The following is a 20936-nucleotide window of genomic DNA, read 5'->3' on the forward strand; positions in this document are numbered from 1 at the left end:
CCCGATTTTCCAGGGAGACTTCCGGATTTCAGTGTCTCTTGCAGATAACTCCCGGGATTAACATTCTCCGATTTTCAACCTTGCAGTTATAATAAGGGCGTGCCATGATGGTACGGCTTTTGGCGCCCTCTACGATCTGTATTAACAGCGTGCCAGCCCAAACCCTTGTATGCAGTAAGCATCTTCCGCTTGCACACGTACGTGTCAGCAAGGCATACTTGGTCAACAGCCACACAGGTTACACCGACGGTGACCATATGAAACAACTTTAACACTCTTACTAATAATGCGCCACACTTTGAACCAAAACCAAACAGGAATGACAAACACATTTCGGGAGAACATCTGCACCTTAACACAACATAAACACAACAGGACAAATACCCAGAATCCCATGCAGCCCTGACTCTTCCGTGCTACATTATGCTACCACCAAACCCCGCCCCCACCCCAACCCTGCTCCCTCACACATCAACCCCAAATAATGTAGCCCGGAAGAGTTAGGGCTGCATGGGATTCTGGGTATTTGCCCTGTTGTGTTTATGTTGTGTTACGGTGCAGATGTTCTCCCGAAATGTGTTTGTCATTCTTGTTTGGTGTGGGTTCACAGTGTGGCGCATTATTAGTAAGAGTGTTAAAGTTGTTGTTTTTTTATACCGCCACCGTCAGTGTAACCTGTGTGGTTGTTGACCAAGTATGCCTTGCTGTCGCCTACATTGGTAAGTGGAAGGTACCATACAACGTGTGGCTGTTCAGGCACGCTGGTTGTAGTGGGTTCTATATGCTGTACCATCACGGCTCGCATGACGCTGACAAGCGCCCTTTCATATAAAACCCGCGTGCCGCACCAGCATTCAAATTCCGTATTAATGTATGGGCAGCGTGTCTGAGACCCCTAATTTATACATAGCACAAAGCAAAAAAAAAACTTATTTTGCAGTGTTATTTCATTTTAAATTTCAAAACATTTTTGTGGCTCCCATTGTTATCTTTAATTTGTGAAACTGGTCAAACTGGCTCTTTGACTGGTAAAGGTTGCCGACCCCTGCCCTAGATGTTATTCAATCCTAAATCTGCCCTTGCATTGGTCTGTGTAGCATTCACAATTGAGCTTACATTTCCACTTGTTTGGCGCACACGAGGGTTCAGAAGATCACGCCCACACTTGATCGACCAAACAAACTCACCACAGTTCATTTTAACCTAATCAAACACAACCAGGGTAACTGGAACTTTAAGCTGTTAACTTGTTTTGAGATACGTTTTTTTTTTTTTTTAAAGTTCCTGAGTTTTGCGCTTTGTTTTTATTGGTTTTCTTTCTCAACCTTAAACAAGATTAGAGATCACTTCTGCTCTCAAAAATGTATCCACTTCCAAAAGAGTTATAGGGATGATTTCTGATGTCAGTGACGCATTTGCTATTTTACTGAAGTGGAACTGAGGTGGGCAGCACAGGCAAAGAGGCGATAAGGCTTGAAGAATTCTGTTAGCCACAGGTCAGAATGTGGAGAGAGCGTTCCTTTTCATGTCATCCCAAACATCATATCAGTCTTCTCTCCGCTCTTGCTGCTGGGGGAAAGAGGAAATGTGCAAAGACCTTCGGACCGATGCGAGGCGGAGAGACCGTAGGAGAATTTCATGCTTAATCTTGTACTTGAAGCAGGACACGCCCACTCTTTGTTGGCCAGGACACCGAGCGGTGCTCAAAGGGTCGAACTTAATCACGTTTTTCAGACTCAAGGCCATCACAGGGAGAAAATACGCAGGACAAGCTTTGTTTTTGTTTGCTCCTTTGAAAAGAATCTCAAGGATGTGAGAGCCAAACAAGTGGTGGGCGGCGTGATCATGGAGGAAATCAGGGGGTTTTCCACGTGGGAAGACACTGCTTTAAAGCTCCTACTGACATACATGTATCGTTCACTTGAAAGACATCGATGCTCGCTAGTGCTTTGGACTGGCCGGACTTGGAAAAAATGGCAAACAAAGTGTTAAAGATGTAATGATTAGCAATATACAAAATGCTATAGCATAAAAGTACAAATGAAAAGCACGCACAGTGGCGGAGAACAAACTATGAAAAACAAAAAGACTATAAACATGGAACAAAAACTTACTTGGCTTGGACAAAAATAGTTGCATGAAGAATGGACATGGGAAGAAGTGCCAGGCATGGACAGAGCATAAATGTGGTGAGGTCGTCAGGACGAACAACAGAAAATGAATGAACTTAAATACTATGGACATGATTAGTGAAAGCAGGTGCGTGACTCAAAACGTGAAACAGGTGCGTGACGTGACAGGTGAAAACTAATGGTTGCTATGGTGACCAGACAAGGGAGTGAAAAGACAGAAACTAAACAAAACATGACTTAAAACAAAACATGATAATACAGACATGACAGTTTTACTGTTTGAAATGTCCATCCATCCATCCATCCTCTTCCGCTTATCCGAGGTCAGGTCGTGGGGACAGCAGCCTAAGCAGGGAAACCCAGACTTTCCTCTCCCCAGCCACTTCGTCCAGCTCTTCCCGGGGGATCCCGAGGCGTTCCCGGGCCAGCCGCGACACATAGTTTCCCCAACGTGTCCTGGGTCTTCCCCGTGGCCTCCTACCGGTCGGACGTGCCTTAAACACTTCCCTAGGGAGGCGTTTGCGTGGCATCCTGACCAGATGTTCGAACCACCTCATCTGGCTCCTCTCCATGTGGAGGAGCAGCGGCTTTACTTTGAGCTTCCCCCGGATGGCAGAGCTCCTCACCCTATCTCTAAGGGAGAGCCCCGCCACCCGGCAGAGGAAACTCATTTCGTCCGCTTGTACCTGTGATCTTGTCCTTTCGGTCATAACCCAAAGCTCATGACCATAGGTGAGGATGGGAACGTAGATCGACCGGTAAATTGAGAGGTTTGCCTTCCGGCTCAGCTCCTTCTTCACCATAACGGATCGATACAGCGTCCGCATTACTGAAGACGTATGGCGTCACATTAGTGCCAAAAATCAGAGCGCATAAAAACTGTTATCGCGCGCTGATTCTCCACTTCGTGCGCGCGCGACACCCTTTTGCGCGCGCGTGGTGCCTTTTTGCGCACGCGCGGTGCCTTTCTGTGCGCGCGAGGTGCCTTTTTGCGCGCGCGCGGTGCCTTGTTGCGCGCTCTCTGTGTACTCCTGGCATCTCTCCTCGCGCTGTCATGTTTCTTTTTGGCACTTTGGGGGCGGGTATGCTTAGACGGCCCCTTTTTTCTGATTGGTCAGGCGAAAATGCTGAAAAATGCTCAGAGCCAATCAGAAGTATAGCAGGGCGGGTCATCGTCATACCTGCCAACTTTTGAAATCAGAAAAACCTAGTAGCCAGGGTCCAGGGGCCGAAGGCCCCGGTAGGTCCAGGACAAAGTCCTGGTGGGGGGTTCAGGCTTCACTGCCCGACGCAAAATGATTATTAGCATTCAGACAGGTTAAAATGTTGCTAAAACCATCACTTTTCTATCAGTCACAGTGACTTTTCAAAACAAAAATATTACAGCAAAAATCATATGGGTTGATTGACATGTTTATTCTGTAAGCTAACTTCAATAGTTTGAAATTATTTTGACAGTTAATGCCAGTTATCCTGTCAACCTTTCACAAGACTTCAATTTGTTAATTGAAAGTATAAACAGTATAAACACTTTTTACAGTAAACAAATGGTAAAACAGTACTAAACAATTCCATTAAAAAAAAAATTGGTGTCATTATTAACTTTCTGTCCAAGCTTGTATAATCTACTGCCTTGTTCAATTGTAAAAAATATTCTGTGCCTAAAATTCACATTTCTATCACAATTATCATACTGTAAACATGGTAAGCTAACTTCATTCAAATTAATAGTCCTGTCAATAGCATGGAATTACAATTCAAATGTAGTTTTTTTGTAAGCCTTTCAAAAGAATTCAAAATATGAAAAATTAATGAAAATTAATTTAAGCCATCAGACACTTGAAAAGTGGCACATCACATCTCTAATGTAATCATTTTAACTTTTCAACAGAAATAGCACTGCAAAAATATTAAGGACATACTTCTGTATTTTGGTAGTTATGCTGTCAACATTTAACAAGATTTCTTCAACTTGGACTTGAAAGCATAAATAGTATAAACACTTTTAACAGTATGTCGTGCTGTGAAATACAGCCGACAGGATTGCGCACCAAACACGAAGCAAGGCCAAAGCGCATGCATGCTGCAGGAGAACAAAGGACTTCTTTCATTTAAGGTTTGTGATAAACCATCAAACTCATTCGTTAAAAGGACTCTATAGTAATATAAAGCGAATTTTTCTGGACATTATCATGCAAGAAAAGTTTATTTTTGGGACCGCGATCACCGCGTAATGATTTTTAAAGGTTGCATTACAAACATTTAACTGTCCCATGTGATCAGCCAGTGCAATTTGAAGTCCATGCTCAATTATTGCCTCCGTAAATAAAACTTCGGCATTTATCACATCCAAAGAATTTGGATGGGCGACGAAAAACTTTGACAGTTTTCCACTTGTATTGCTAGCAACGGCATTAGACTTGTGTTTTTTTGTCCCAACGTGGTCTTTTACATCGCTAATTCCTCCGTGTCCGATCGAAAAATCTTGTCTGCACAAGGTGCAATTCGCGTAGTTTTCACCCTTTTTGGAACGGATAATTATTCCCGGATAGGCTTTTGAATATTCTTCACGGAATGACTGCAGTTTTCTTTTCGGTTTAAGACTCGTTTGCGATTTTTTTTCGGCTGATTCCATGATCGTTCGCTCGTTTGGAAACAATGGGCAACTGGTGCCTCGTGCTTGGCAGCGGTGCTATAAATAGCCTCGCGCATGGCATTCGGAATGGCTCCATTAGGAAGTTACGGGAAGCAGTGTCGATTGTCATTGTTGTTACGCGATTTCGTGAATAAAACTTAAAAAAAAAAAAGTTTTTTAATTAATGAAAAACCGTATTTTTTATCACTGCAACCGTAACCCGGAATAGGTTGATGAAAACCGTACTAATTACGGGAAAACCGGAGTAGTTGGCAGGTATGCTCTTCCGCTTATCCGAGATCAGGTCGTGGGGACAGCAGCCTAAGCAGGGAAGCCCAGACTTCCCTCTCCCCAGCCACTTCGTCCAGCTCTTCCCGGGGGATCCCGAGGCGTTCCCAGGCCAGCCGGGAGACATAGTTTTCCCAACGTGTCCTGGGTCTTCCCCGTGGCCTCCTACCGGTCGGACGTGCCTTAAACACCTCCCTAGGGAGGCGTTTGCGTGGCATCCTGACCAGATGCCCGAACCACCTCATCTGGCTCCTCTCCATGTGGAGGAGCAGCGGCTTTACTTTGAGCTCCTCCCGGATGACAGATCTTCTCACCCTATCTCCAAGGGAGAGACCCGCCACCCGGCGGAGGAAACTCATTTGGGCCGCTTGTACCCGTGATCTTGTCCTTTCGGTCATAACCCAAAGCTCATGACCATAGGTGAGGATGGGAACGTAGATCGACCGGTAAATTGAGAGGTTTGCCTTTCGGCTCAGATCCTTCTTCACCATAACGGATCGATACAGCGTCCGCATTACTGAAGACGTATGGCGTCACATTAGTGCCAAAAATCAGAGCGCATAAAAACTGTTATCGCGCGCTGATTCTCCACTTCGTGCGCGCGTGGTGCCTTTTTGCGCGCGCGCGGTGCATTTCTGTGCGCGCGCGGTGCCTTTTTGCGCGCGGTGCCTTTTTGCGCGCTCTCTGTGTACTCCTGGCATCTCTCCTCGTGCTGTCATGTTTCTTTTTGGCACTTTGGAGGCGGGTATGCTTAGACGGCCCCTTCTTTCTGATTGGTCAGGCGAAAAATGCTGAAAAATGCTCAGAGCCAATCAGAAGTATAGCAGGGCGGGTCATCGTCAATATGTATCAAGATTTACGGAGGAAGAAGTGGTTAAAAAAATGTTGCGCGCTGATAAAGGTTATTTCATACCACATAAACACAATACAGGGTAATACAAAATGTGACCCAAATAAATAAGACAACAAACACCATAATCACATCTTTCAGCTAGAACTGGTCCACCAGCAATAACATTATTTTATATTTTCACTTCTTCTTGAACATTTGTTTTCTAATTTATGGGATTTCTTTTGATTCAGCCATAAAATTAATGAAATAATCTATGAATTTTGTTTTTAAAATGTTAAAAATAGCTTTTAATAATGTATTCTGAAACAGTTTAAAATAATCAGAGAACTGACTAACACTGACCCTACACAACTATGTTGCACAATTAAGTCATTTTTTTTTTAAAGCGAAAGAGGTAATTTCAACAGGTACAGCATCCTATGTCATATCTACATGTAATAAGATTTGTAACAAGGCAAACCGTTTGTAAATTGGTCGAAAATCGAGCAAGTTATGGTAATTTAATTTGTACATGTACCATTGACATGAATGTAATGATTGAGGCTAGATGTCTGAGGTAAGATGGCTACAACGTTGCTACGCTGGAGAATCATTGGTCATATGAAAAATGCTCACAGCCAATCAGAAAGGAGGGGCCGTCTAAGCATACCCGCCCCCAAAGTGCCAAAAAGAAACATGACAGCACGAGGAGAGATGCCAGGAGTACACAGAGAGCGCGCAAAAAGGCACCACGCGCGCGCAAAAGGGTGTCGCGCGCGCACAAAGTGGAGAATCAGCGCGCGATAACAGTTTTTATGCGCTCGGATTTTTGGCACTAATGTGACGCCATAAAGACGCCGCACCGATCTCTGTCGATCTCACGATCCACTCTTTCCTCACTCGTGAACAAGACTCCTAGGTACTTGAACTCCTCCACTTGGGGCAGGGTCTCCTCCCCAACCCGGAGATGGCACTCCACCCTTTTCCGGGCGAGAACCGTGGACTCGGACTTGGAGGTGCTGATATTCATCCCAGTCGCTTCACACTCGGCTGTGAACCGATCCAGTGAGAGCTGAAGATCCTGGCCATCTGAAGCCATCAGGACCACATCATCAAAGTGCTTTGAAATGTGAGTCTGCTTCCTTCACGTCATAACCTCTCTCTATATATTCTTCTTTTTTCTTAACACTCCGTGTTGATGCTGATATGGCACAGGAAAAGAGGAAAATGCCAAGGAAAAAGCAAAACGGACGTGTAAAGTTGAAGAGGGTTGACTGTAGCCTAATATCCACATTGCATTAGGGATGTCCCGATCCGATATTTGGATCGGATCGGCTGCCGATTTTTGCCAAAAAATGCGTATCGGCAAGGCATGGGAAAATGCCGATCCAGATCCAGTTAAAAAAAAAACTCCGCTCCGTGTTTTCCAACGCACCGATTTAAATAATACATTCCACTTTTCTGCAGCTCCCTAATTTCCGTTCCGCATTTTCCAGCACACTTTCAACACATCCACAGGTCTGTGGATTCTCACGCAGTTGCTTTTAGCTGCTGGCATTACACGACAGGCTCTTCTCACTCTTTTCTGTGTCTCCCTCTCACAGACAGCAAGCGCACCTTCTTACACACGTCACATACTGTCACGACATACGTCACATACGTATACGCCCTCTCCCAGCAGAGATGTAGCAGCATGGCTAACGTTAGCTGTGATGCTAGCGCAGCCGTATGACCAACGTTCTCTCTAAGGTGCGCGCTTGTGCAATTGCGCACTGCTCAAACGTCCTCTGCGCATAGCAAATCTATGCCACGCACAAAATCAAATTAAAAAATAAGCGCATAACAATTTTCGACACACGGACACGACAGAGAAAACAGTTTTCGTCATCAATGTTCAAATATTATAACGTCTGTCGAGACGCTTATCTCCATTCGGTGCCACACGTCCACACCATCAAAATGCCGAGGCAAAAATTTCCAGATCAACACCGTATGAAAAAATTAGTGATTTTTTTTAGTCGTGATTTCCTTCTCTGCATGAAAGTTTAAAAGTAGCATATATTAATGCAGTATGAAGAAGAATGTTTTAATGTAGACATGCAAGCCTTGAAAGAACATTTTGAAAATCAAGACTACATTTCCTGCAAATGGGTGCATTTCTACCCTATATTTTAACTTTAGATTTATTCTCATATCAAACTCTTTTGGCTGTCTTTTTGACACTTACCCTCCACACCCTGGATTATAAATAATGTAAATAATTCAATGTGATTATCTTGTGTGATGACTGTATTATGATGATAGTATATATCTGATAGTATATATCTGTATCATGAATCAATTTAAGTGGACCCCGACTTAAACAAGTTGAAAAACTTATTGGGGTGTTACCATTTAGTGGTCAATTGTACGGAATATGTACTTCACTGTGCAACCTACTAATAAAAGTCTCAATCAATCAATCAAAACACATAGAATCATCATACTGCTGTGATTATATGCATCAAGTGTTCATTCAAGGCTGAGGCAAAATATTGAGATATATATCGTGTATCGCAATATGGCCTTAAAATATCGCAATATTAAAAAAAGGCCATATCGCCCAGCCCTAGTTTCAATGATGCCATTTCTGTTTGTCATGTATAATTTTGTCTATTTTGTGTTTATCCTTGAATAAACAGGTCAGTTTCTTGTTACCAACCCATCCATCCATCCATTTTCTACCGCTTATTCCCTTTGGGGTCGCGGGGGCGCTGGAGCCTATCTCAGCTACAATCGGGCGGAAGGCGGGGTACACCCTGGACAAGTCGCCACCTCATCGCAGGGCTTGTTACCAACCATTGTGTATTATTCAAACTCCCCTAATTCAGCTGGCTAGTTGTTATCAAGAGTACTAAAACCCTTTTAAACATGATTCTGACAACTAAGTAGGCTGAATAACTTTAAACTTTAATACATGCTCGGATAGGCCAGTATCGGATCGGAAGTGCAACAACAATATCGGTATCGGATCGGAAGTGCAAAAACCTGGATCGGGACATCCCTACATTGCATGATTACACGCAGACATGTTATGTTATCCAACACACACATATCTATTACACTTGTCATGTTGGTTTGGTTAAAAAAAGAACTCTGGTGCCTGTGCTTTGCTAGTACGGTTTGATTGATCAACTGTAAACTACGGGCCCTGTGCGGCCTTTTTATACTGATGGAGGGTCATGCACATTAAAGGCTGAAATAGCTTCCCCAAATGTTCCAGTAACGGCTTCCACGGGAGTCGGAACTCACAGTCGTGAGAGGTTCAACCCAATGGTGCCATTAATCTCTGCAATGTCTTTATTAAAAAAAGTAGATTAGCCACAATATGTGCAGGCAGAAAACGACTTCTTATGTGGCAATAGTCGCTAATGGCCGATGTGTTGGTAATGGTCTATAAATATGTTCTCTGTGGGAAAAGACAACAACGCAAATGATTCCTGAGATCTCAACCGGCTAAAGTCATTATCAAGTGAATGCCTTACATTATTATGCTTGCTTGACGACATGCGCAGGACCACTTACTTTTTTTCACTCCGGCTTGCTCATTGCTGGTTGTTGTAGCGTTCAAACAGTGATGGCTCACGTTAAAGGTTGCCTTGTTTGTAATTGTGTATTTGTGACATGCACGTTCCCGCTTTCCTTCAGAATGATGCCGGCGAACACGACAACCACGTCGCTACTTACCCCGACTGAAAGGTCAAACTTGCCATTACCTCGTCAATGTTGTTGTCTGGCGGGATTCAAAAGGCTTCCACAATGTAATTGGTGTAGAAACCTCCAGAAGCCTATAAGTACATTCACAATGTTACGTAACATCATCTTAAAAGCATGGCGATTCAATTCTATTGTTCTGGGGCCATATTTGTATTAAAGGGGAACATTATCACCAGACCTATGTAAGCGTCAATATACAGGTAAAAGCCAGTAAATTAGAATATTTTGAAAAACTTGATTTATTTCAGTAATTGCATTCAAAAGGTGTAACTTGTACATTATATTTATTCATTGCACACAGACTGATGCATTCAAATGTTTATTTCATTTAATTTTGATGATTTGAAGTGGAAACAAATGAAAATCCAAAATTCCGTGTGTCACAAAATTAGAATATTACTTAAGGCTAATACAAAAAAGGGATTTTTAGAAATGTTGGCCAACTGAAAAGTATGAAAATGAAAAATATGAGCATGTACAATACTCAATACTTGGTTGGAGCTCCTTTTGCCTCAATTACTGCATTAATGCGGCGTGGCATGGAGTCGATGAGTTTCTGGCACTGCTCAGGTGTTATGAGAGCCCAGGTTGCTCTGATAGTGGCCTTCAACTCTTCTGCGTTTTTGGGTCTGGCATTCTGCATCTTCCTTTTCACAATACCCCACAGATTTTCTATGGGGCTAAGGTCAGGGGAGTTGGCGGGCCAATTTAGAACAGAAATACCATGGTCCGTAAACCAGGCACGGGTAGATTTTGCGCTGTGTGCAGGCGCCAAGTCCTGTTGGAACTTGAAATCTCCATCTCCATAGAGCAGATCAGCAGCAGGAAGCATGAAGTGCTCTAAAACTTGCTGGTAGACGGCTGCGTTGACCCTGGATCTCAGGAAACAGAGTGGACCGACACCAGCAGATGACATGGCACCCTAAACCATCACCCAACCATGCAAATTGTGCATTTCCTTTGGAAATCGAGGTCCCAGAGTCTGGAGGAAGACAGGAGAGGCACAGGATCCACGTTGCCTGAAGTCTAGTGTAAAGTTTCCACCATCAGTGATGGTTTGGGGTGCCATGTCATCTGCTGGTGTCGGTCCACTCTGTTTCCTGAGATACAGGGTCAACGCAGCCGTCTACCAGCAAGTTTTAGAGCACTTCATGCTTCCTGCTGCTGACCTGCTCTATGGAGATGGAGATTTCAAGTTCCAACAGGACTTGGCGCCTGCACACAGCGCAAAATCTACCCGTGCCTGGTTTACGGACCATGGTATTTCTGTTCTAAATTGGCCCGCCAACTCCCCTGACCTTAGCCCCATAGAAAATCTGTGGGGTATTGTGAAAAGGAAGATGCAGAATGCCAGACCCAAAAACGCAGAAGAGTTGAAGGCCACTATCAGAGCAACCTGGGCTCTCATAACACCTGAGCAGTGCCAGAAACTCATCGACTCCATGCCACGCCGCATTAACGCAGTAATTGAGGCAAAAGGAGCTCCAACCAAGTATTGAGTATTGTACATGCTCATATTTTTCATTTTCATACTTTTCAGTTGGCCAACATTTCTAAAAATCCCTTTTTTGTATTAGCCTTAAGTAATATTCTAATTTTGTGACACACAGAATTTTGGATTTTCATTTGTTGCCACTTCAAATCATCAAAATTAAATGAAATAAACATTTGAATGCATCAGTCTGTGTGCAATGAATAAATATAATGTACAAGTTACACCTTTTGAATGCAATTACTGAAATAAATCAAGTTTTTCAAAATATTCTAATTTACTGGCTTTTACCTGTATATATATACTGTAACACCAAATTATTTAGGGGGGCTTAAGAAAAGTTTAGGGGGGCTTGAGCCCCCCTAAAATAGGCCTAACAACGCCAATGTTACAGACTATGTTAGTATATGTATTTACACAAAACCACACGTAACAACAGGGGAGAGAAAAAATAATAATAATAATAAAAAAATAAAAAACCTATACTTTTAATTATTAAACCTGATAGCACACGGGCCTAGTCTACTTTACTGTGGACATTTTGCTTACATGTTAGCTTAGCTCTGGCACCCACCTTCGTTTAAGAACAACTGGGAGGCAAAACGTCGTCCTTTCATGGCTCTGCTTTCATTCATTTTTATTTTGAAGTCTTGTCTCATTTTTTCGACGGAGCAAAGACGAGTTTAGCGTCCACACTTTACATTTAAGGGCTATACGTGATGGGGTGGACCGAACCATTTCGTGCTAATTGAGGGGGTGAGTGATCCTTCTAGAACATTTCACTCAGTGTTGGCGTTTTCCATTAAATGTTCAAGTAAAGCGAAATACGCTGTTATATTTTGGGTAATTATATTAAGACATTAATGTATTGAGTTTACAAAGTAATATTTATTATTCTACACAAATGTCTGCCCCTACCCCTTCAATCATGCTGCCAATAGACTAATCCTGCCATTTAAAGTGCACAAAAAACGTCAACTACGTGCCTATAAATGTTATTTATTCATTAAATGTTTTTCTTTACATGTTTTTATGTTTTTTCCCCCTCATGTTCAGCACGCCAATGCACCTAATAGTTCACAGGTGTCAAACCCAAGGCCCGGGGGCCAGATGTGGCCCGCGGGTTCATTTTATTTGGCCCTCAAAATCCTGGAAATAACATTTAGATAATAACTTGTCTTACTAAATGTATTATTTATTTCTATTTTGGCAAAAAAAAAAATACATGTACTCCATGCAATCACAAATGTTAACTTCAATATTGTCTAATTAAGCAAAAATATATTATCAAACATTCAAATTATTTTTTAAATAGAAATAAATGTGTGTATGTATGTATATTTTCTGCTGGATCTACTCTATATTTTATGCTGCCCTTTTTTTTTCTTTTTTTTTTGCTGCTGCTGTTACATATACTGTAATATTGTACATGGTATATTATGTAAAAATATAATATACTATATCAGTATATATTATATACCTATATATATCGCCAGGGCCGGCCCGTGGCATAGGCCGTATAGGCAAATGCTAAGGGCGCCGTCCATCAGGGGGCGCCACGCCAATGCCACAAATGTTGGAGAAAAAAAAAAAAAAAAAAAAAAAAAAGTTGGTACTATGATTTCTAAATACAAAAAATAATCCCACGTTAATTAAAATGCAAAGTAAAGCCTATTTATTAGAAATATTATTTGTTACAACATTACCCCCCGTCCCCCCCCCCCCCACCTCCCCCCGCACGGTGCGCCCCCTCCCTTCCGGTATCATGACTCTTTTTGGACGTCACCACATCAAAAAATCAACACAAGATGTCAAAACGGCCAAAACTGTCAGGTGCCCAGAAAAAAGAGAAAAGAAGAGGAGGAGAAACGAGAAAAGACAGAGGTAGCAGGTAGGTAACGTTAGCCTACATGAAATTATTTGTCTGTTACAGAATGTGATAGTAGCTGGCTTTTTAGCATTAAGCTAATGTTACATGATTCGGCAATTGCTAATCAATAAATAGCTAGTTCTGTTTTAACGTCGGGTTAATATTGTGGAGGGGGCTAAATTGTTATGGAAAATAATAATGTAACGTTAGGTAATTACAGTACTCCCACCTTACATTCCTCAGGGACATTTGTATTAGATCTTTTAAGCCGGTGTTTTTTGTTTACATTGTTATTGCCTTCTGGTTAGCTAATGTTTGCCCTGCAGGTAATAGTCACTTTTCCACCCCTTTATATATTAGGTATAGTTGTATGTAAAAAAAAAAAGGTCAAAGACAAAGCTATTCAGTTTCTTGTGAGTATATACACTTCACTGCCGATGTGGGGGGGCGCCACCTAAAATCTTGCCTAGGGCGCCAGATTGGTTAGGGCCGGGCCTGTATATCGCCTACTCAGTGGCCTAGTGGTTAGAGTGTCCACCCTGAGATCGATAGGTTGTGAGTTATACCAAAGACTATAAAAATGGGACCCATTACCTCCCTGCTTGGCACTCAGCATCAAGGGTTGGAATTGGGGGTTAAATCACCAAAATAATTCCCGGGCGCGGCACCGCTGCTGCCCACTGCTCCCCTCACCTCCCAGGGGGTGAACAAGGGGATGGGTCAAATGCAGAGGACAAATTTCACCACACCTCGTGTGTGTGACAATCATTGCTACTTTAACTTTAACTTTAACTAATACTGTGTATATAATATGTAAATATTACATATATTTTATATTGCTATTATGGTACATTTTTAGTCTGCTTAATACCTGCATTATCCTTTCCATCCTTACTCTTTCCATCCTTTGAAACTGAACAATTTCCATTGTGGATCAATAAAGTTTGTCTAAGACTAAGTCTAACTCCCAGTCTAAATACTATTAATAATGATTTCAAAGTTATCCATCAAATTGTGCAATGTAAAAGTAGCAATAGATTTCATGGTAAAGTTGTGAAATTTACCGTGGTTTTTACAGCATTTTTCTCAAAATGGAATAAAAAAACAGTACTTTTTTTACTGTAATAAACGAAGGGGCCGTTTTGGCATTTACAGTAATACACCGAAAAATCTACAGTTGTTGATTTGCAGTAAAATAAAAATAAAAATAAAAAAACTGGCAGCTCAAGTGTCAAAATTTTACTTTAAAAATGCATTTTTTTTATAGACAGTAAAAAAAACAATAAACAGTAAAATTGTGGCGACTGAGCTGCCTTCTTTTTTACCATACAAACAGCAGTACTGTTTTTCCATTTACAGTAATATACACTACATTTTAAGGTGCAATTATTGCAACTTACCATATTTTTTTTTACATTTTATGTGATGGCGAGGAGGCATGGTGATACGCGGATTGTTCTTCCGACGGTATGCAGCAGGAACTCCGGAGACAGCATGCAGGTAGGAGACTGATTTATTTGCATAAATCACACAAAAAGTCAGGAACAGACAAAACAAGCGTGTCTAACTCCCGAGAAGCTAACGGGATAGCTCACGAGGAACGCTGAGGATTAGTGTGTGCCGAACACTAATCAGAGGCCGGTGAAAACAATAAATAACCAATGAGCCACAAAACATGGCTGCTGAAACAGAATCAAGCCAACAAGAGACATAAAACGTACAAACCCCATTTCCATATGAGTTGTGAAATTGTGTTAGATGTAAATATAAACGGAATATAATGATTTGCAAATCATTTTCAACCCATATTCAGTTGAATATGCTACAAAGACAACATATTTGATGTTCAAACTCATAAACTTTTTTTTTTTTTTGCAAATAATCATTAACTTTAGAATTTGATGGCAGCAACACGTGACAAAGAAGTTGGGAAAGGTGGCAATAAATACTGATAAAGTTGAGGAATGCTCATCAAACACTTATTTGGAACATCTCACAGGTGTGCAGGCTAATTGGGAACAGGTGGGTGCCATGATTGGGTATAAAAACAGCTTCCCAAAAAATGCTCAGTCTTTCACAAGAAAGGATGGGGCGAGGTACACCCCTTTGTCCACAACTGCGTGAGCAAATAGTCAAACAGTTTAAGAACAACGTTTCTCAAAGTGCAATTGCAAGAAATTTAGGGATTTCAACATCTACGGTCCATAATATCATCAAAAGGTTCAGAGAATGTGGAGAAATCACTCCACGTAAGCGGCATGGCCGGAAACCAACATTGAATGACCGTGACCTTCGATCCCTCAGACGGCACTGTATCAAAAACCGACATCAATCTCTAAAGGATATCACCACATGGGCTCAGGAACACTTCAGAAAACCACTGTCACTAAATACAGTTTGTGGCTACATCTGTAAGTGCAAGTTAAAGCTCTACTATGCAAAGCAAAAGCCATTTATAAACAACATCCAGAAACGCCGCCGGCTTCTCTGGGCCCGAGATCATCCAAGATGGACTCATGCAAAGTGGAAAAGTGTTCTGTGGTCTGACAAGTCCACATTTCAAATTGTTTTTGGAAATATTCGACATTGTGTCATCCGGACCAAAGGGGAAGTGAACCATCCAGACTGTTATCGGCACAAAGTTCAAAAGCCAGCATCTGTGATGGTATGGGGATGCATTAGTGCCCAAGACATGGGTAACTTACACATCTGTGAAGGCACCATTAATGCTGAAAGGTACATACAGGTTTTGGAACAACATATGCTGCCATCTAAGCGCCGTCTTTTTCATGGACGCCCCTGCTTATTTCAGCAAGACAATGCCAAGCCCCATTCAGCACGTGTTACAACAGCGTGGCTTCGTAAAAAAAGAGTGCGGGTACTTTCCTGGCCCGCCTGCAGTCCAGACCTGTCTCCCATCGAAAATGTGTGGCGCATTATGAAGCGTAAAATACAACAGCGGAGACCATACTTGCCAACCCTCCCGAATTTTCCGGGAGACTCCCGAAATTCGGCGCCTCACCCGAAAACCTCCCGGGACAAATATTCTCCCGAAAATCTCCCGATTTTCAGCCGTAGCTGGAGGCCACGCCCCTTCCAGCTCCATGCGGACCTGAGTGAGGACAGCCTTTTTTCACGACGGGAGGACAACAGGGTGACAAGAACTAAATCATCCAGACTAGAGATACATTGTATTATTATGTTTATCTTACCTAAAAATAAATATATTTATTAATTTTTAAAAAAACAACTAAATAAATGTTTACTATATTTTGCTGAAAACATCAACATTAATTGTATTTTTATTTTTTATTTTTTCTGACTCCTTATTACATGCAGCCATAGAATTATACATTAAAATAAACATATTTGAAATAATTAATTTTAAATTATCACAATAATTCATTTAAAATGACCATATTTAATTATTAAAATAATTGTTTGTTTATCAAAAACTTTAGCATTTTATTTATTACATTTTGAAGCTCTCAGAAGCCACGTTATGTTATATCCATGTTATATTTATGCAAGTTTGAAGTATCAATGATCTAAACACAGTTTTGTTTGCATATTTTCAGGATGTATATATATATATATATATATATATATATATATACACACCCTGCGATGAGGTGGCGACTTGTCCAGGGTGTACCCCGCCTTCCGCCCGATTGTAGCTGAGATAGGCTCCAGCGCCCCCCGCGACCCCAAAGGGAAAAAGCGGTAGAAAATGGATGGATGGATATATATATACATATATATATATATATATATATATATATATATATATATATATATATATATATATATATATATATATATATATATATGAAATACTTGACTTGGTGAATTCTAGCTGTCAATATATGCCTCCCCTCTTAACCACGCCCCCAACCACGCCCGCCCCACCCCCGACCACGCCCCCAATGCCCACCCCCCGAAATCGGAGGTCTCTAGGTTGGCAAGTAGGGCGTAGACCCCGGACTGTTGAACGACTGAAGCTCTACATAAAACAAGAATGGGAAATAATTCCACTTTCAAAGCTTCAACAATTAGTTTCCTCAGTTCCCAATCGTTTATTGAGTGTTGTTAAAAGAAAAGGTGATGTAACACAGTAGTGAACATGCCTTTTCCCAACTACTTTGGCACGTGTTGCAGCCATGAAATTCTGAGTTAATTATTATTTGCAAAAAAAAAAATAAAGTTTATGAGTTTGAACATCAAATATGTTGTCTTTGTAGTGCATTCAATTGAATATGGGTTGAAAATGATTTGCAAATCATTGTATTCCGTTTATATTTACATCTAACACAATTTCCCAACTCATATGGAAACGGGGTTTGTAAACAAACAATGATCCGGGCAACGGATCATAACAGTACCCCCCTCCTAAGGGACAGATTCTATTAAAATGCATTAAAAAAATTGTGTAATAATAGTATTCACTGTTAAAACCGGCCCCCTTTTGGGGCCAAACATAACTGCGATGTGGCCCTCAGTGAAAACGACTTTGACACCTCTGTAATAGCTGAACGATGAAACCGAAGAAGAAGATTGAATGAGTGCCTTCAAAGTTGTTTTTATTGACAATCCGTATTCTCGTCTGCACAATAGAACAAAAAATGCTTTACAAGGGAGGACAAAAAAAACAACACAAATCTTAGAACAAGGCCTTTACAATCAGGTCCACATTCAGCTGAAGGACAAACTTGTAGAAAACCTTTGTAATATATATGTATAAACTTTACTGTACAAAGTATACAAGTGAGCATTGGTTACAAGCGGCAATGAGCGCTAAGCACTTGGTGGCGATGATGGAGGGGATTTACAGTCGTGGTCAAAGCATTCTGGGGGAGAAATGATGCAAAAAAATTGGATGCATAATCTAGAACAAAAACTAAACATAGTAATGATAATAATAAATAAGCCCTTTGTGTGCACATGTTATTTTTTTGTTCTAAAAATTGCCGTTTTTGTTTGTGGAACCTTCAGCTACACTCTTAGAAATAAAAGTGCTAAGTAGAACCATATAAGGTTCTTCGGCTCGTCCTCATAGGAGAACCCTTTTTGGCTCCAGGTAGAACCTTTTTATAAAGGTTCCACCTGGAACCCTTTTGGAGGGTTCTACCTAGAACTGTGTGTGTAAGGTTCCACCCAGAACCCCCCATGAGAGGTTCTACAAAGAACCCACGCAGGGAGTTCCACTAAGAACCCTTTCATGTTTCAAGGGTTTCATCTAGAACCCACACAGGGAGTTCCACTAAGAACCCTTTCGTATTTCAAGGGTTTCATCTAGAACCCACACAGGGAGTTCCACTAAGAACCCTTTTGTATTTCAAGACTTTCATCTAGAACCCACGCAGGGAGTTCCACTAAGAACCCTTTCGTATTTCAAGGGTTTCATCTAGAACCCACACAGGGAGTTCCACTAAGAACCCTTTCGTTTGTCAAGGGTTTCATCTAGAAAGAACAGCTTCTTCCCCAGGGCCATAACCATCCTGAACGGACTGCCCCATTGTCCCTCATAACTGCCTTCTCTTCGGTGCAATAACCCATTCCACCAACCACCCTGTTTTTTGTTTTGTTTTTTCATGTATATATTCATTTCACACCATATTCATTGCACTTCTAGATTTTTTAAATTTTTATATATTTGCACATTGTTTTTCTAGCATGCACACATCGCACTGTATGGAATGGCCTCAATCTCGTTACCTTGCGTAATGACAATAAAGCTGATTCTGATTCTGATTCTGATTCTAGAACCCACGCAGGGAGTTCCACTAAGAACCCTTTCATGTTTCAAAGGTTTCATCTAGAGCCCACACAGGGAGTTCCACAAAGAACTCTTTCATGTTTCAAGGGTTTCATCTAGACCTGACACAGGGGGTTCTAAAAACATCCCTTTTCAAAGGTTTTCACCGATAACCGTCTTGTCTTCTGAGGGTTCTATAAAGAACCATATTGTATTCTACAGATCAGTTTAGTTCATATTATATTGTGGTCATTTATCATGTTGACATTGAACAAACATTCAAAACATTTTAATGAGAAAAACATTTATTTAAAGATAGGCACCATTATTGGCAAATGTTATCAGGAAGTATGTCCCTGGTGACACAGGATCTTACCCATGCTTTCAACAATCCCTGAAGAACTCTTTCTTCCAAAAACGGTTCTCTGGATCAAAATAGTTCTTACTGGAACCCTTAGTGTTAGTGAGAACCCTTTTAAAACTAATTATTCAGAAAAAGGGGTTTTAAAGGGTTCTCTGGATCAAAATGGTTCTTACTGGAACCATTAGCGTTACGTTGTGGTGAAGAAGGAGCTGAGCCGGAAGGCAAAGCTCTCAATTTACCGGTCGATCTACGTTCCCATCCTCACCTATGGTCATGAGCTTTGGGTTATGACCGAAAGGACAAGATCACGGGTACAAGCGGCCGAAATGAGTTTCCTCCGCCGAGTGGCGGGGCTCTCCCTTAGAGATAGGGTGAGAAGCTCTGTCATTCGGGGGGAGCTCAAAGTAAAGCCTCTGCTCCTCCACATCGAGAGGAGCCAGATGAGGTGGTTCGGGCATCTGGTCAGGATGCCACCCGAACGCCTCCCTAGGAAGGTGTTTCGGGCACGTCCGACCGGTAGGAGGCCACGGGGAAGACCCAGGACACGCTGGGAAGACTATGTCTCCCGGCTGGCCTGGGAACACCTCGGGATCCCCCGGGAGGAGCTGGATGAAGTGGCTGGGGAGAGGGAAGTCTGGGCTTCCCTGCTTAAGCTGCTGCCCCCGCGACCCGACCTCGGATAAGCGGAAGAAGATGGATGGATGGATGGAAGAACCCTTGAAAAACCCTTTCTTTGGGAAAGGGTTTTTCAGAAGCAAATGGTTCCAGTTAGAACCTCAGCCCTTGTAGAAGAACCCTTTTAGAACCCTTATTTCTAAGAGTGTAGTGTCTCTTGCAAGAAGGAAAATGAGCATCTTGCATGCACTCATCGAACATGTCCTCATCTGCATATGTCACTGAGGCCTGGCGTCCCTTAAATGACTGGAACCAGACATGAGGCCATTAGGCGAGTCAGGGAGCTGCTAATTCTGCAGCCTGCCGCCTTGAAGGTTTTTCTTTTTTATTGTTGCTTTTTTTGTATTTTTTTTTTTTTAAAGTTGTGTGCCTGTCTTTGATCTCGACGAGCCCTTATTAGCCGAGTGTATGTAGGAAGGTTAAGAGGAATGCTGGTGAAATTGCTCTAACGCGCTCGGGCTGCCCACGCTGCGCACGCTCATGCGGGAGGCAGGCCTGCGTCGTCGAAAAGGAGCAGCGGGAGCTCGTTACGAGTAAAGTTCTTGCCTGTGTGGGTTTTCGACGCTTGCGCCATCGAAACTCTCGCATGGTAAAATGACAGGTTTGACCCGCACGTTTACGTAAGTGAGTCGGACGACTACGTTTCTCAACCTCGGATCTTTCTGTGTGGAGTTTGCATGTTCTCCCCGTGACTGCGTGGGTTCCCTCCGGGTACTCCGGCTTCCACCCACCTCCAAAGACATGCACCTGGGGATAGGTTGATTGGCATACTTGCCAACCTTGAGACCTTCGAATTCGGGAGATTTGGGGGGGATTTGAGGTGTGGGTGGGGGTGGGGGTGGGGGGGGGGGGTTTGGTGGTAGCGGGGGTGTAAATTGTAGCCCGGAAGAGTTAGGGATGCAAGGGATTCTGGGTATTTGTTCTGTTGTGTTTATGTTGTGTTACGGTGCGGATGTTCTCCCGAAATGTGTTTGTCATTCTTGTTTGGTGTGGGTTCACAGTCTGGCGCATATTTGTAGCAGTGTTAAAGTTGTTTATACGGCCACCCTCAGTGTGACCTGTATGGCTGTTGATCAAGTATGTCTTGCAGTCACTTACGTGTGTATGCAGAAGCCACATACAGGTAAAAGCCAGTAA

General features: G+C 42.2%; 1 long non-coding RNA gene across 2 annotated transcripts in view; it reads right to left on the bottom strand.

The window, feature by feature from the left end:
- Positions 1-11910, bottom strand: part of LOC133575342 (uncharacterized) — a 41360-nt gene extending 29450 nt beyond the window's left edge. For both annotated transcript variants that reach the window (XR_009811486.1, XR_009811487.1), the window contains exons 1-2: positions 11710-11910; positions 9643-9714 (exon numbers count right to left, since the gene is read on the bottom strand). This is a non-coding gene — a long non-coding RNA (uncharacterized lncRNA). The remainder of the gene's footprint in view (positions 1-9642; positions 9715-11709) is intronic.
- Positions 11911-20936: the final 9026 nt, after the last annotated feature.

The sequence above is a fragment of the Nerophis lumbriciformis genome, linkage group LG03 (assembly GCF_033978685.3).
Source record: "Nerophis lumbriciformis linkage group LG03, RoL_Nlum_v2.1, whole genome shotgun sequence".
NCBI classification, from domain to species: domain Eukaryota; kingdom Metazoa; phylum Chordata; class Actinopteri; order Syngnathiformes; family Syngnathidae; genus Nerophis; species Nerophis lumbriciformis.